The sequence below is a fragment of the Salmo salar genome, chromosome ssa23 (genome assembly GCF_905237065.1).
Source record: "Salmo salar chromosome ssa23, Ssal_v3.1, whole genome shotgun sequence".
NCBI classification, from domain to species: Eukaryota; Metazoa; Chordata; class Actinopteri; order Salmoniformes; family Salmonidae; genus Salmo; species Salmo salar.
The window spans coordinates 9,935,669-9,950,845 of record NC_059464.1 but is presented as its reverse complement, the minus strand read 5'-3'; positions in this window follow the sequence as shown (position 1 = coordinate 9,950,845).

The following is a 15,177-nucleotide window of genomic DNA, read 5'->3' as shown; positions in this document are numbered from 1 at the left end:
GTATGCCTGAGTAAATTCTAAAACAAATCTCACAAGCTCTCATTCATAGTTAACTACTGCTCTGTTGTCTGGAGTAATGCAAGTGTTGGTGACCTAAAGAGATTACAGATAGCAAAAAATAAGGCAGCCAGAATGGTTCTACAATATGGCTACGAGTGGTCCAAGGAATTACATAATGCACTCAAATGTAGAAGGAAATGTAGAAAATAATCATCCTTTTTCATAAAATTCACTACTCTGAAAGACCAACTGCTATATACTGTATGATACATTGGATATGATCAAAGACAAAGACTCTCATAACATACGGAGCAGAACCAAGGCCACGTACTGTATAGATCACCAAAACCCAAATTAGAGCTGTGAAAAACAGCTTCAGGGCAGTGTCCTGGAACTTCTTTACAGAAAGTTACAAAACAAACTTCCCAAATAGTTATTTTGAGAAATGAATTCATAGAATGTATTGAATGACTAAGAATTTACTGTAATATGTTATTTTGTATTTCAATTCACATGGGGTATGTGGGTGGTGGGGGGGGGGGTGTGTAACTTGTTAAATGTATATATAGTAGGAATGTGGATCTTTGTTTTTGTGCTTTTACTTTGCTTTTGTTCTATTTTAACACCCTAGAGTCGATGTCAAACCAGTAGCCTAACTATATACAGGAAGGCTGGAAAAATAAATGGAAATTGTGTTTAAGATCAAAGCAGAGCTTTTGTTTGGTTTAAGATCGGATCATTAAACCAAAATATGGATGCCAGCGTGTGTTTATTCTCCAGTATTCATTTGCATTTGTAGAGCGCTTTTCATTTACAGAAATAAAACACAGAGCTCGAATATTATCTAATGTGTGTTTACTGGGGTAAGGGATTGCGGAAGGGTAGGGCCCTGCACTGGGCACTGTGTAATGTTTGTAATGTTTACTGTTTCCTTTTGATTGTTTATTTCACTTTTGTTTATTATCTATTTCACTTGCTTTGGCAATGTAAACATGTTTCCTATGCCAATAAAGCCCATTGAATTGAATTGAGAGGGGAGAAATTGAAATAGGGGCGAGAGAGCAAAAACCATGTACTGTAGGTAGAGGACCTGGTCAGCAGTGGGAGAGAGAGTGTCACGGGTGTCGTAGGGTTGAGACCAAAACGCAGCGGGAAAATGTATACTCATCTTCTTTTTATTTTGTGAAGAAGGAAAACACAAACAACGTATACAAAAAACAAACGAACTAGACAGTCTCGTCAGGCACACAGATAAACAAGAAACAATCTCCCACAATTCCCAAAACAAACACACTCCTAAATGTAGGACCTTCAATCAGAGGCAACGATATACAGCTGCCTCCAATTGAAGGCCCCAATCCCCATTACCAAAACATAGAAATACAAACGCCTAGACAGAACATAGAAATTAACTAACATAGAACGATAATCCAAAAACCCCGGAATACATAAATCAAATACCCCTCTACATACACAACCACCCCGAACCATATAAACCAAATACCCCCTCTACATGAACACATACACAAACACACCCTGAACCACATAAAACAAATACCCCCTGCCACGTCCTGACCAAACTATAAGAACAAATAACCCCTTTACTGGTCAGGACGTGACAGAGAGAGCGTGAAAGCGACGGTGTTATATCACACTGGCTAACTGTCAGGTTAAGTGCACGGCATCCCTTAGGTCATAATTAAATGTCATGCAGCAATAGAACTCTAATCAGCAGGCTGCAGCCATTGGGATTGTCTCTGCCTGTGGCTGGCTGTCTCAGTATGGCAGTCTGACTCTGAGACGCTCTGCATTCCTTAAGCTAATACGTCTCAATACATACTCACACACTTGTAGGCACAGGGAATAAAATACACACACAGTCAGCCTGCATATGGTTCTTAGCACACAAACCACATAAATGCATACTTTCACGGGCACAAACACACACACACACACACACACACACACACACACACACACACACACACACACACACACAGTCAGATCTGATATAACTCGTCTTTGTGTTAGCGAGGCGTGCTGAGAGGCTACACGATCCAGCCGCTATCATTCCAGGGAGATCGTTCAAGATAGATGTCGAAATTGGACGTCTATCCATGTCCTGAGGGGAAATGCGTTCAAAAACCATGGCAACGTTGAGCGCTATTATCATCAAGTAGGCGGGGGTTTACTAGGGCATTGTGGATGGGCGTAATCCCATGACAAGGTTGTGTGTTTGACCCCAGTCATGGACATTGGTTTCTTTTGTTAATTTGGATCCTATCCCAAACCTTAACCCTTACCTTAACCATTTGGAATGAGTACCTAAACTTAACCCTACACTCAGAAATTTGACGTTTGGAGATTGTGGATGAACATCTAATTCTGCAGTGAGACTGTGAGAGCTTGTTGATCATTCGCCATAACAACCAACCCCGCTATCGTCGTAACAACCAGCCCTAGCAGCATGACCTCCAGACATGACTCATCAAGCTCACATTGTTGCCACGAGAGCTCTCTCTTTCTCTCTGTTTGTCTTACATATTTATACAATGGGTGGGTCTAATCCTGGATGCTGATGGGTTAAAACCGCATACTAGCTGGTGTCAATTCAACAAGTTACCACCGGCTAAAGCTATGGAGTTGAAATGCCTATTTACTCTGTTCCATCTCACTGCGCAATCCACTGTCTCATCAGCCCAGCCAGATCTCCACTATAAAAAGCATCTAGACATTTGGTTTTCAACAACGGAGATTTGTATAAACCTTGCTGTCTGTCTCTCCGTCAATTTCAACATTGAAATTCTATCTCCAGCTATCCCATAGTATTGAACGTGTCGGGACGAGATAGACAGGCAGACAGCTTTTCTCAGCCAGTCAAAATCATTAATCAGTTGGCATCATTCTATGGATATATACAAAGAAATATCAATAGAAAACAGGTAAAACTATCAGGACTCAGGCTAAAACCCAGATTCAGACACATGAGTCTCAGAGTTTATTATAGTACAAAGGGCAGGAAAAAAGTAAGTTGAGGCAGGCAAAGGGTCGTAATCCAAATCAGAGTCAGGCAGGTACAGGATGGCAGAAAGGTCCGAACTGGGAAGACTAAGAAAAACCAAAACTAGAGCACAGGAAACACTGGAACACACTGGAAGGACTTGACGGGACAAGGCGAACTGGCAACAGACAAACAGAAAACGTAGGTATAAATGCACAGGGGATTATGGGGAAGATGGGAGACACCCGGAGGGCGGTGGAGACAAGCACAAGACAGGTGAAACAGATCAGGGTGTGACAAAAAACGAAACAAAATGCAGCTAGTATGCAGTCTTTCCAGCTTTAGTTTGAAGTGATTGCGTTAACTGTGTTGTTGGCTAGCTCCTCTGAACAACAGTGTCCTGGCGAGGGAGCACATGTTCTATTCCAGGCGAAATCACGCATCCTTAGCTCATTGTTATTGATGTATCCAAATAAATGTCAGTAGAAAACAGCATAAACAAATGCAAATGCGGCTACTTTGCTGTTATTCTGGCTGCACTGTTTAATGAAAATATGTAAATCATTATTTGAATATGTTGGTAACCTGTTGTATAAAATGACAATGCCCTCGAAGCTGGTGTTTGGAGGATATATTGGCACTGTTCGCCGGCCCTCAACTTCATCTCAGGCCTAACAACACCCGTGCCAATATATCCTCCAAACACCGGCTTCGAGGGCATCATCACTTAAATAATACAGGTATTACACAATAACAACATGATGTTGTTGACACTTCAGCACTCTATGGGAGCTTTTCAGGAATCTGGATGTTTGGACTACCACTCTGGTCCACATCGCATCAATATTCCAATAGCATGCAGCGCAGTGTAGTGCACTAACACAACCTGTTCTCAACTTGCCTACCTGGTTAAATAAAGGTGAAATAAAAAATAAATAAAAGAAAAACCGGTGTGCCTCATTCCCATTCTACCAATCTTACTCTCGCTGAGCATTTGGAAGGATTCCTCTGCATCTCATCTCCATCTCATCTCCATGTCTAAATATAGGGATGGAAATCAAGCGTCATAAGTATCCCTGCTTGGCTGCCAAAGCACCATAGCAGATCCACCATCACAAACAGAGGAATGCATTTATTCAAACCCATACAAAAACACATTTATATGATAAGGACTCAGATGAGCTTTCCTTCGAGTCTCCACTGAATCCCTAGTCTTATTCACAAAAAAACTCCTGTATTCTACAAAGGTACATACCTTGCAGGCACGAATAAATCCGAACAAATGAAATGCAAAATATGTAGCTTACATGAAGATGTATAAAACAAACACACCTGCTGTTACTGGATTTACCATCCCATTTCAATCTGTATGACTATCCCTCTGAGCAGTAGGGACTGACCCTAGGTCAGAGTTTAGTCTGTGAGACAACCAAAACCTTACATGCACTAACCCGACAGGCTCTATTCAATCAGATGCGCTTTAGCCGACATTCGCATAGAGGTTGTTTGGGCAGTGTTTGCGTTAGAGCTATCAAATTCACAAGCACCTCCTGGCATCATATCTAAAGCAGAAATTGACATTGGCTGCACTGAGTCGCATTAAGAGAAATCCCATACAGCCTTTTTTACAAGTTCGAACACTGGAATGTGAGATGTAATTTACACCTCAATCAGGCTGGTAGAAATCCTCATTTCGTTTAATGATTTTTCCATTTGAGTGTAATTACTTCTATATAGCCTACACTTTCTTGTTCTGAACTTCTAACTCGAGTGGGGCAGGTGTTGATTTGTTACAATGATCGCAAGAGCAGCTGCTCACCGAGGTGACGGCTCCAATGCAGTTCCACCTCCAACACCGCCAGAACAGCCGCTATGCTGCTGTCTGCTATCTGTGAGGATAAACGCTGGGAGTCTAGAAGCAAGTACAAGGAGTGAATATTTAATAAATAATGGACATGAAACAAAACAAGGACAGCGTCTGAACAGGGGGGACAAAACAACATTAATGCAGACACGGGGAAGAAACTAAGGAAGTGACAGATATAGGGGAGGCAATCAAAGACGTAATGGAGTCCAGGTGAGTCCCATGAAGCGCTGATTTGCGTAACGATGGGGGGCGCTACCCCCTCTAGGGGGCGCTACCTGGCATCCCGCCTAGGCGAGCCAGACGGGCCGGCCGAGGCGTGGGAGCCAGACGGGCCGGCCGAGGCGTGGGAGCCAGACGGGCCGGCCGAGGCGTGGGAGCCAGACGGGCCGGCCGAGGCGTGGGAGCCAGACGGGCCGGCCGAGGCGTGGGAGCCAGACGGGCCGGCCGAGGCGTGGGAGCCAGACGGGTCGGCCGAGGCGTGGGAGCCCGACGAGCCGGCCGAGGCGTGGGAGCCCGACGAGCCGGCTGAGGTACCCCCAGTTCCTTTGGCAGCGGCACCCGGACCCGACATCACCAACCCCCCTCCCCCCAACAAAAATAACCTCCCTGATGCTTCCAATATTGGTGTCTGCAGTCTGTGAGGACAGACACTGGGAGACGAGAAGCAAGTACAGAGAGTGAATATTTAATAAATAACAAGACATGAAACAAAACAAGGATAGCGTCTGAACAGGGGGAACAAAACAACATTAATGCAGACACGGGGAAGAAAATGAGGAAGTGACAGATATAGTGGAGGCAATCAAAGATGTGATGGAGTCCAGGTGAATCCCATGAAGCTCTGATACATGTAACGATGGTGACAGGTGTGCGATATGAGCGCCAGAGAGGGGGAGCGGGAGCAGGGGTGACACTATCTCAGGTTAATGCTTGATCTGATTGAATCTAGAACTAAGAGTCAACTGATCCCGGGTCTATCTATACAGAGCGGCTGAGAGGCTGCTTTGATGCCTGGGTCCCTGGATCTGTCTGAGTGACAGAGAGAATGCTGGAGACACGGGGTGCATATCAATCCACTACTTTAACATTCTGCCAGAGAGAGTCAAGGACTAGGAAGAGGATAGGATAGAGGTCTCACATTGGAATTCTGACACTTTACCTCGCCCATCACATATCTGAGCATCAACACACACGCATAAACATATCACCCAGATTGGAGTGTATGAGGGGTGTGTATGAGGGGTGTGTGTATGTGAGTGGAGTGGAGGGGGCGGGGGGTCTTCACCCATCACCTGGCGATCTTGACACACTTCCATGGTGATGGGGGCATTCCCTCTGTGTGATGAGGTAGTTAGTCATGGTCACTTTGACCCGCTAGAGCAGGAACACAGCCCTACTCATTTATGTACACACAGTCATCACTTCCTGTTTTTCTACTTCATTCTATCACTTGCTCTCCCTCTCACTCCCTTACTCTCTCCCTCCCTCTCTCTCTTTCCCCCTCTTTCTCATCACCCACACCCCCCTCCCAACAGCCCACCCAAACACACACAGCATCACCTCCTATATTTTTCTCTCTATGTCCATTTCCTCTTTTCCCATTCCTTCCTTTTCTCACTCACCTTCTCCTGTCACTCACTCAATCAATCAATCAATCAATCAATCAATCAATCAATCAATCAATCAATCAATCAATCAATCAATCAATCAATCAATCAATCAATCAATCAATCAATCAATCAAATGCATTTATAAAGCCCTTTGTACATCAGCGGTTGTCACAAAGTGCTTTATACAGAAACTAAGCCTAAAACCCCAGAGGAAGCAATGCAGATGTAGAAGCACGGTGGCTAGGAAAACTCCTTAGAAAAGGCAGGAACCTAGAAAGAAACCTAAAGAAGAACCATGCTCTTTCTCCATCCTTCTCTCTCTCCCTCCTCTTTCTCCTCTGACCACTAGACTTGTCCTATCTCCATCGCTCCTCTCCCTCCACTCCCCATCTCCCTTTCCATCTCTTACCCCTCTCCCTCTCATTCCCCTCTCTCTCTCTCCCCTTTGCCCTGCTGTCACTCCAACACCAGTCAGGTAATCGCCATCTCTGTGGGTGTCATTACTGAGTCGTTTAGCTGTCCCTGCCTGTTCATTCACTCACCCCCTGCTGTTGAATATATATTAACTGTATCCAGCTCGACAGTGACAGTTTTAATGAATGAATAGGTGATCCGCTTTAATAAAGCTAACTGTTAGCCAAGCACGACCTGTCTTGCATTCGATCATCCCTCATGTATGTGAAGTACATACACCCAGACATACACATAAGCATGTATTCGCAAAAACCAACCCGTGCACACACACACGGAACCTCACATATGGAGGTTCAAGAGCAATCTACTGTACATTGTAAACCACAATGGCTATCATTACTCAATACTTTTGAGGAAACCTGTGGCTCTTAATATATCTGAGTACAGTTACTTAAAGTGATTTTGTAGTCATTACTCAAACTGATAAGAGTCACTGTGACCCTGTACGGGGTCCAGATTTGAGTGTCAGCTTGAATATTTTGAGTAACGCCCCCACTAAGCCATGCCTCCAATGTAATTTGGTCTTATTGAGTGAATTGTAGAGTTATACCACCTATGATTGTATTTGTTAAATGACAGGGACATGTTGAATTCGTAAATGTTTTGTCCTTTGGCCTTCCCCAAGTGAGTTCCTAGGTGAATATTATCATTATAATTAAACTCTTTATGACAATACATTACATCATAAGGCCTTATTTCGAGGCCTAGCTTGATCCTAATACGTGGCCTGAAACTCATGGTGTACAGGCCACATCAGGCCTGCAAGTAGGGCTGCAAAATTCCAGCAACTGTCCCAAAATTCCCAGATTAAAAACAATATCCTGGTTGGAGGTTATTCAGGAATCTTCCAACCGGGATTTAAATTTACCCGAATTTTGTAACCCTACCTTCAAGTCACATTATGCGGGCTTGCAAAGTGATGTGTAATTCCTATTGGAATTCAGCCAGCGTTAGGATATCCAACAGTTGGAATTGTTATTCACCCAAAACCTGCATTCATAATGACTGCCAGGGTTAGGAACAGTGTGAGGAGATTAGATAAGCCATTTAAACTGGAACAACCATTTCAGTAACGGATGCAAAAAATTGAAATTAATGATTGGATTCGTTTAGAAAAATGTATGTTATTTATCTTTGTGTAGCATAAGATTAATCAACCAATCACGCAATGCACATAAAAAACCAACAGATATTAAAAACAATTCCAAAAAATGGACCTGCGGTAGAGCATGCTGGCTAAAATGTTTATTTGTTATTGTAAATGTAAAAGATTTAGTTGGTGTCTTCTCAATTAGTTGAGTCAGTACCACCTAAACATATTAAGTAAAAATGACTTTTCATTGACTGAGTTCAACTTGCTAGAAGTATTTGAGTAAAAAATCAATGTGGCCCAAAAACTAGTTTATTCACTGTTTCTGCAAGTTCCCAGAATCAGATGCGTCACTAAATCTGTTTTAAAACTCTGGTCCAAACAGCAAAGATGTTTAATACTTTGATAGGAGTTGGATGGAGAGGAGAGGACGATGAAGAAGATTAAGTCGCCATCTGTTCCAGAGAGGTGAAGTTAGCACAAGCAGTATGACGAAGGAAGCACAACACACACACGCTGCATACACACAAATGCCGCATACACACAAACATGCACACACAAAGTATGGCAGGTTGATAAACTAAGACGTAGGGTGTCCAATCAAAAATACATATTTTGACCAATAGGTAAGAATAATATGTTAATTGTGTAGATAACCCTCTACAAAAACCAATGGTCCAAACCTCATCCAACTGGGCAAAAACTGGTTGAGTCAACGTTGTTTCCAAATAATTTCAACAAAATAATGAATTGTGATGACATTGAATAAACGTGGAAAAATTATTCGATTTGCAAAAAGTCATCAACGTAAGGAAATGTCGTCTTTTTTTGTATCCAACTTTTAACCTAAATCCAATGACACGGTGAAATGTTTTGGTGCTTTCACGTTGAATTCACGTTAGTTGACAACTCAACCAAATGTAAATAAAAAAGAAACGTTGAACTGATGTCTGTGCCCAGTGTGATGTCTTTACCATAATCCGTTCACAAAACCTTTCCCACAATCCCGTTAGGGGGATTTCTCCCCTTCTCAGGTGTCTATCACAGCCTCCTGGTTTCCACCAATCAGAGTGCCTGCATACACATTTGGCCTTTGACCCCTCCCACTCTAGGTCAGAGTGGCTATCATTGTTGGCAGATGAAGACACATGTTTGGCTGCCAACCAAGTTATCAGTGTGTTTACTAGGAAGATTGTGCGTGTATCCAAAAAGTGAGTTGTGGATTTACTGTTGTGGGTTTTATGCTGTTAGCAATGCTCAGTCACTTATAGTTACTTTCTTACACAAAACCCCATAATGACAAAGCAAGAACAGGTTTTTATACATTTTAGCAAATATATTAAAAACAAAAAACTGAAATATCACATTTACATAAGTATTCAGACCCTTTACTCAGTACTTTGTTGAAGCACCTTTGGCAGAGATTACAGCCTTGAGTCTTGGGTATGACGCTACAAGCTTGGCACACCTATATTTTGGGAGTTTCTCTGCAGATCCTCTCAAGCTCTGTCAGGTTGGATGGGGAGCGTCAATGCACAGCTCTTTTCAGGTCTCTTTAGAGATGTTCGATAGGGTTCAAGTCCGGGTTCTGGCTTGGCCACTCAAGGGCATTCAGAGACTTGTTCCAAATCCACTCCTGTGTTGGCTGTGTGCTCAGGGTCGTTGTCCTGTTGGAAGGTGAATCTTCACTCCAGTCTGAGGACATGAGCAGGTTTTCATCAAGGATCTCTCTGTACTTTGCTCAGTTCATCTTTCCCCTCGATCCTGACCAGTCTCCCAGTTCCTGTCGCTGAAAAACATCCCCACAGCATGATGCTGCCACCACTATGCTTCACTGTAGGGATGGTACCAGGTTTCCTCCAGATGTGACGCTTGGCATTCAGGCCAAAGAGTTCAATCTTGGTTTCATCAGACCAGAGAATCTTGTTTCTCATGGTCTAAAAGTATTTTAGGTGCCTTTAGGTGCCTACTGAGGAGTGGCTTCCATCTGGCCCCTCTACCATAAAGGCCTGATTGGTGGAGTGCTGCAGAGATGGTTGTCCTTCTGGAAGGTTCTCCCATCTCCACAGAGAAACTCTGGAGCTCTGTCAGAGTGACAATCGGGTTCTTGGTCAACTTCCTGACCAAGGCCCTTCCCTATTGCTCAGTTTGGCTGGGTGCCCAGCACTATGAAGAGTCTTGGTGGTTCCAAACTTCTTCCATTTAAGAATGATGGAGGCCACTATGTTCTTGGGGACCTTCAATGCTGCAGAAATGTTTTGGTAACCTTCCCCAGATCTGTGCCTCAACACAACCCTGTCTCCGAGCTCTACGGACAATTCCTTCGACCTCATGCCTTGGTTTTTGCTCTGACATGCACTGTCAACTGTGGGACCTTATATAGACAGGATGTAGGCCTTTCCAAATCATGTCCAATCAATTGAATTTACCACAGGTGGACTCCAATCAAGTTGTAGAAACATCTCAAGGATGATCAATGGAAACAGGATGCACCTGAGCTCAATTTCGAGTCTCATAGCAAAGGGTTTGAATACTTATTTAAATAATGTATCTGTTTATTGTTTGTAATACATTTGCAAAAATATCTAAAAACCTGTTTTCACTTTGTCATTATGGGGTATTGTGTGTAGATTGATGAGGATTTTTATATAATTAATCCATTTTAGAATAAGGAATAAACGTGTGTCGTGTCTTTGGCATCATTAAACTGAAGACATGTTTATCAAATAACTCTCTGTAATTATTATTAGGCGATTAAACTGATGAATCGTGTATCTGTAATTAACTAGGAGGTAGGGGCACCAAGGAAAATATTCAGATTACAAAGTTATAATTTTCCTAATATAACTTTCAGATATCATAATATCTGTCTTCTGATTTAATGACGTATTCTTTACCTTGGTCAGTCAGTCTCAGTCCAAACGGCGTAAATTGTTGGATAATCCTAATTCCTTTGCACATGAACGCTCACTCATTTGGGACGAATTGCAATCAATATATATATTTACGCTCAGTGTGTCGTCGGGATCTTTGTTGGAAAGGTCGTTCTGTTGGAGAGCTCTCTCTCTCTCTCTCTCAGCGTCATTCGTTCATGTCGTTATAGGACAGATGTTTCCCGGCGGTTGTCGCGTTCAATGATACCGAATTCCTAGCTGCAGACTAGTAATTAATATCAAAGACTTGTTCTTATTCTGTATCGATAGTCTAATAGTTTAACCACGTTGTCATGACTGTCCTGATCAGGTCAGGGTACAGGAGACCACCACCCTACAGATTATCTCCCAAACCCCCAACAGAGGAGGAGAGATCTAGGGGTCTGAAGATGTGGGGGGGTTTTATGACACCTCACGCCCATAATAAACCTTAGGCCACTGAGAAATTCCTTTGTCCTCTCACTATGGAGAACTGGCCTCAGAACATTAAACATGCAATAAAGGGACTTTGGAACAATGGTTTCCGTCAGCCACAATGGTGGTCATGACGAGAGGTGGAATATGAAAATGTATGTAACTTTTGAATTGTTATTAAAGGTTAAGAGATGACTTTATTATGAAAACATTGTACCTTTAAGAGTTTTCCCAGTATATGCCTGATGTTTATACATTGTACGTTGTGTGGAAAATATCCAAATCAAAGAGAATGTTTTGGTAAAGATGAGATGTGAAGGTAGTGTCTAAAATAGGATTTTAGTCAAAATCTAGGCCTTGCCCCTTTACTTGGTCCGCCCAGAGAATTGCCCTAAAGGCGGTTACGCCCACTTCTGACCTGAGGGTATAAGACAGGAGAGTGAAGAATTAACATACGAGACTAATTGACCCCAAGCTGCAGCGAAGGTCTAACGAAGTCAACGAACCCCAAAACGAAACAAGGTTGAAGACAAAGAAATCTTTTTCTACACGAGCTACGGACGAGTAAGCGGGTCTAAGCGGGTGAATTCAAGCCAAACCACCCAGCCTCCACTCTCCATTGAATCGTGGTACCTACACCGTTCGAGTCCGAAGCTGTGAGCTCTGAGCTACAGAGCTGTCTGTCCTCAGAAGACCGCGAGAGATCAGACCACTAAGCCAAGAAGGACACTGACATCGTGAGGACAACCAGAGAGTTGCGCCGGAGAAGTGCGTCATTGAGAAGCCTAAATGACCCACGCGGAGCTTCCCACCTGAGACCTGCAACACGTAATTACATCATTATATTCTGACCCATAAGAGCGGCAGTTCGGGGCAAGGCTAGGTTTAAATAAGCATGGCTGACAAATGAACCCAAATGTATATTTCTCTCGTGTACTTTCTTGGTTTCTCTCTCTTCTAAATCCCCATCTTGGGTAACACGTGCCATAGTGTGTTGGCCCGTTATACTAAGTCCTAATCAATAGCTATACTGTGTTTTGTGTATGTGTATTTTTATCATCATTTTAGCTTGCTAGTAAATAAATAATCAACTAAGATTGGTGTGGTAAACTCATTGGTGGGACCCGGGTCCGTGCAGATTCCCGGATTATGCGACGTTCAGACATGAGACAAGAGGTTGATTAATTTAGCGACTGTTGTAAAATCGATATTCTGATATCCTTTGAGTTAATTTGGGAAATAGAAACTCAATCAAAATACTGTTCCCATGGTGCCCCAGGTTGATGAGTTAATAATTGCTTGATTCATTGCTTAATTCATTTAATCACGCAATTATAAACCGTTAATCATTCGATGAGCAACAGTCGTCACATTAACTAATACAACGTCACGACAACGTGATATGGTTAAAGTTCAGTAGAGGGATGTATGGTCAAACCTATTAGCCAACTCGTAATGGAGTGGAGGCCTGGTCTAAGGAAAGAAACCCTGGGTGGGGTTTGTATTCGGAATACAGAAAAAGGCTGTCTCATGACGCCAGATCCTGTCTGTGTCCCAGGGGGCGTGTCGATGACTTGGTAAAACTTTAAACAGAAAATACAATTCTCTCACATTAACATCTTACAAGCATCCCAACATATTACAAATAGCTTTATCCGTATTCATTAATTTTATACAACCATTTAGATGTAAGTCTCATAGCTGAGGCTAGTATATAAACATTATTATGGTAATATGGCCGTATTGTCTCTCATGAGTTTCACAAAATTGTACGAAACGGACCAGTTCGTAGCTGGATTCTTCACCGATCTTTTATACCTTCTCCAGAACATAAATGTTGTTCGATTCTCCCGTCCTGTGATGTGGAAGAATTCCTTTGTCTCTCCATGAAAACACTCTGTCTCTTTATACTGTGGCCATGAGGTGGGACATTTTCTTAGGAATTTACGACCCCTTCTGACCACAGCAGCCTGGGTGTAGGAGACAGAGGGAGATGGTGAAGAAGTGCAGGGGGAGGTGCAGGGGGAGGGGGTCAACTGTGCTCGCTGTACCCAAAGAGGGCAACGTCATGACAGGTGGAAAAGGTGAAGGGGTCTGAATACTTTCCGAATGCACTCTATGCCATTTAGCAGACACTTTTATCCAAAGCAACTCAGTCATGTGTGCATACATTTTTACGTATGGGTGGTCCCAATGGGAATCGAACTCACAGCCTGTGGTGTTGCAAGCGCCATGCTCTACCGACTGAGCTACACAGAGAAGGGAGATGCTATTTCTTTTTTGGAATACGACTGCACCCCATTCCATTAAACCTTTTAGTAGCGCTAGAATTTCTAAACTACTACCCCAGCTCAGCCTGCCTTACTTTACCCAGAGAGACTACCCACGTCTTCCCTACTACTCCACTCTCCTCATCATCAGGAAGATCCTAAAGCACTTTACAACATTTAACCTGCGAAGCGGCTCTATTGGATTTTAGGGGGTTGCGGGACACTGTACAGAGTTTCTGTCGGCTACAGAGGCCAACCTGACTTCACCGTTTCTCTTCCCTCTCAGCGATTATCTGTTCTTGTTCTGTGTGAAAGAGATTTCATGTGAGCATCTCATCCATCCATGGTCACTGTGTTACTAAGAGAGAAAGAGAGGAAGAGATAGAGTCCTATCACAAACTACTATCCATCGCCTTGAAAAATAAAACATGTTATTGATTAAAACGATTTATTGAGAGATGTTCTCATCTATGTTGATTGTTGATCACTGCATGAATAGAAAATAACATGAGAGTTGTGTGGTCGCTTGATTCCTTAGTTTTTTGCGGCAAACCATTTGCTTGCAGCTCCACTAGATATATTGTAGGGTTGTGTTCCCCTGCTCAAACGTTGCATGCCTCAACCAATGGTTGCGTGCCACGTCATTGACTGTGCCATTGGGCCATGCATGACCCCAATGCATTTACAAACTACACTATGTCCAGGCCAGTATATATTTTTACCTGACCAGGTCATGAGATCAGGAAAAACTCCAGGCCCCAGAAAATACACACCAATTTTGCCACACCAATTTTGAACATGTGATGCCACCTCTGTGTAGACCTGTTAACATTCAGACAGAGCGTCAGGGATCTTATTCTCCTCCGCATGCATGGTAAGACGAGGGATGGTGTTCTGTGTCTATTTGTCAGTAACAGCTGGTGCGCGAAATCTAATATTAAAGAAGGTAGAGTACCTCATGATAAGCTGTAGACCACACTATTTACCAAGAGAGTTTTCATCTATATTTTTCGTAGCTGACTATTTACCACCACAAACCAATTCTGGCACTAAGACCATACTCAATGAGATGAATAAGGCCATAAGCGAACAAGAAAATGCTCATCCAGAGGCGGCGCTCCTAGTGGCCGGTGAATTTAATGCAATAAAACTTAAATCCATTTTACCTAATTTTTACCAGAATGTAACGTTCCACCAGAGGAAAAAAACTCTAGACCAACTTTATTTCACACAGAGATGCGTACAAAGCTCTCCCTCACCCTCCATTTGGCAAATCTGACCATAATTCTATCTTCCTGACTCCTGCTTACAAGCAAAAACTAAAGCAGGAAGCACCAATGACTCGTTCAATACGGAAGTGGTCAGATGACGCAGATGCTAAGCTACAGGACTGTTTTGCTAGCACAGACTAGAATATGTTCAGGGATTCATCCGATGTCATTGAGGTGTACCACATCAGTCACCGGCTTATCAATAATTTTGTCCCCACAGTGACCGTACATACATACCCCAACCAGA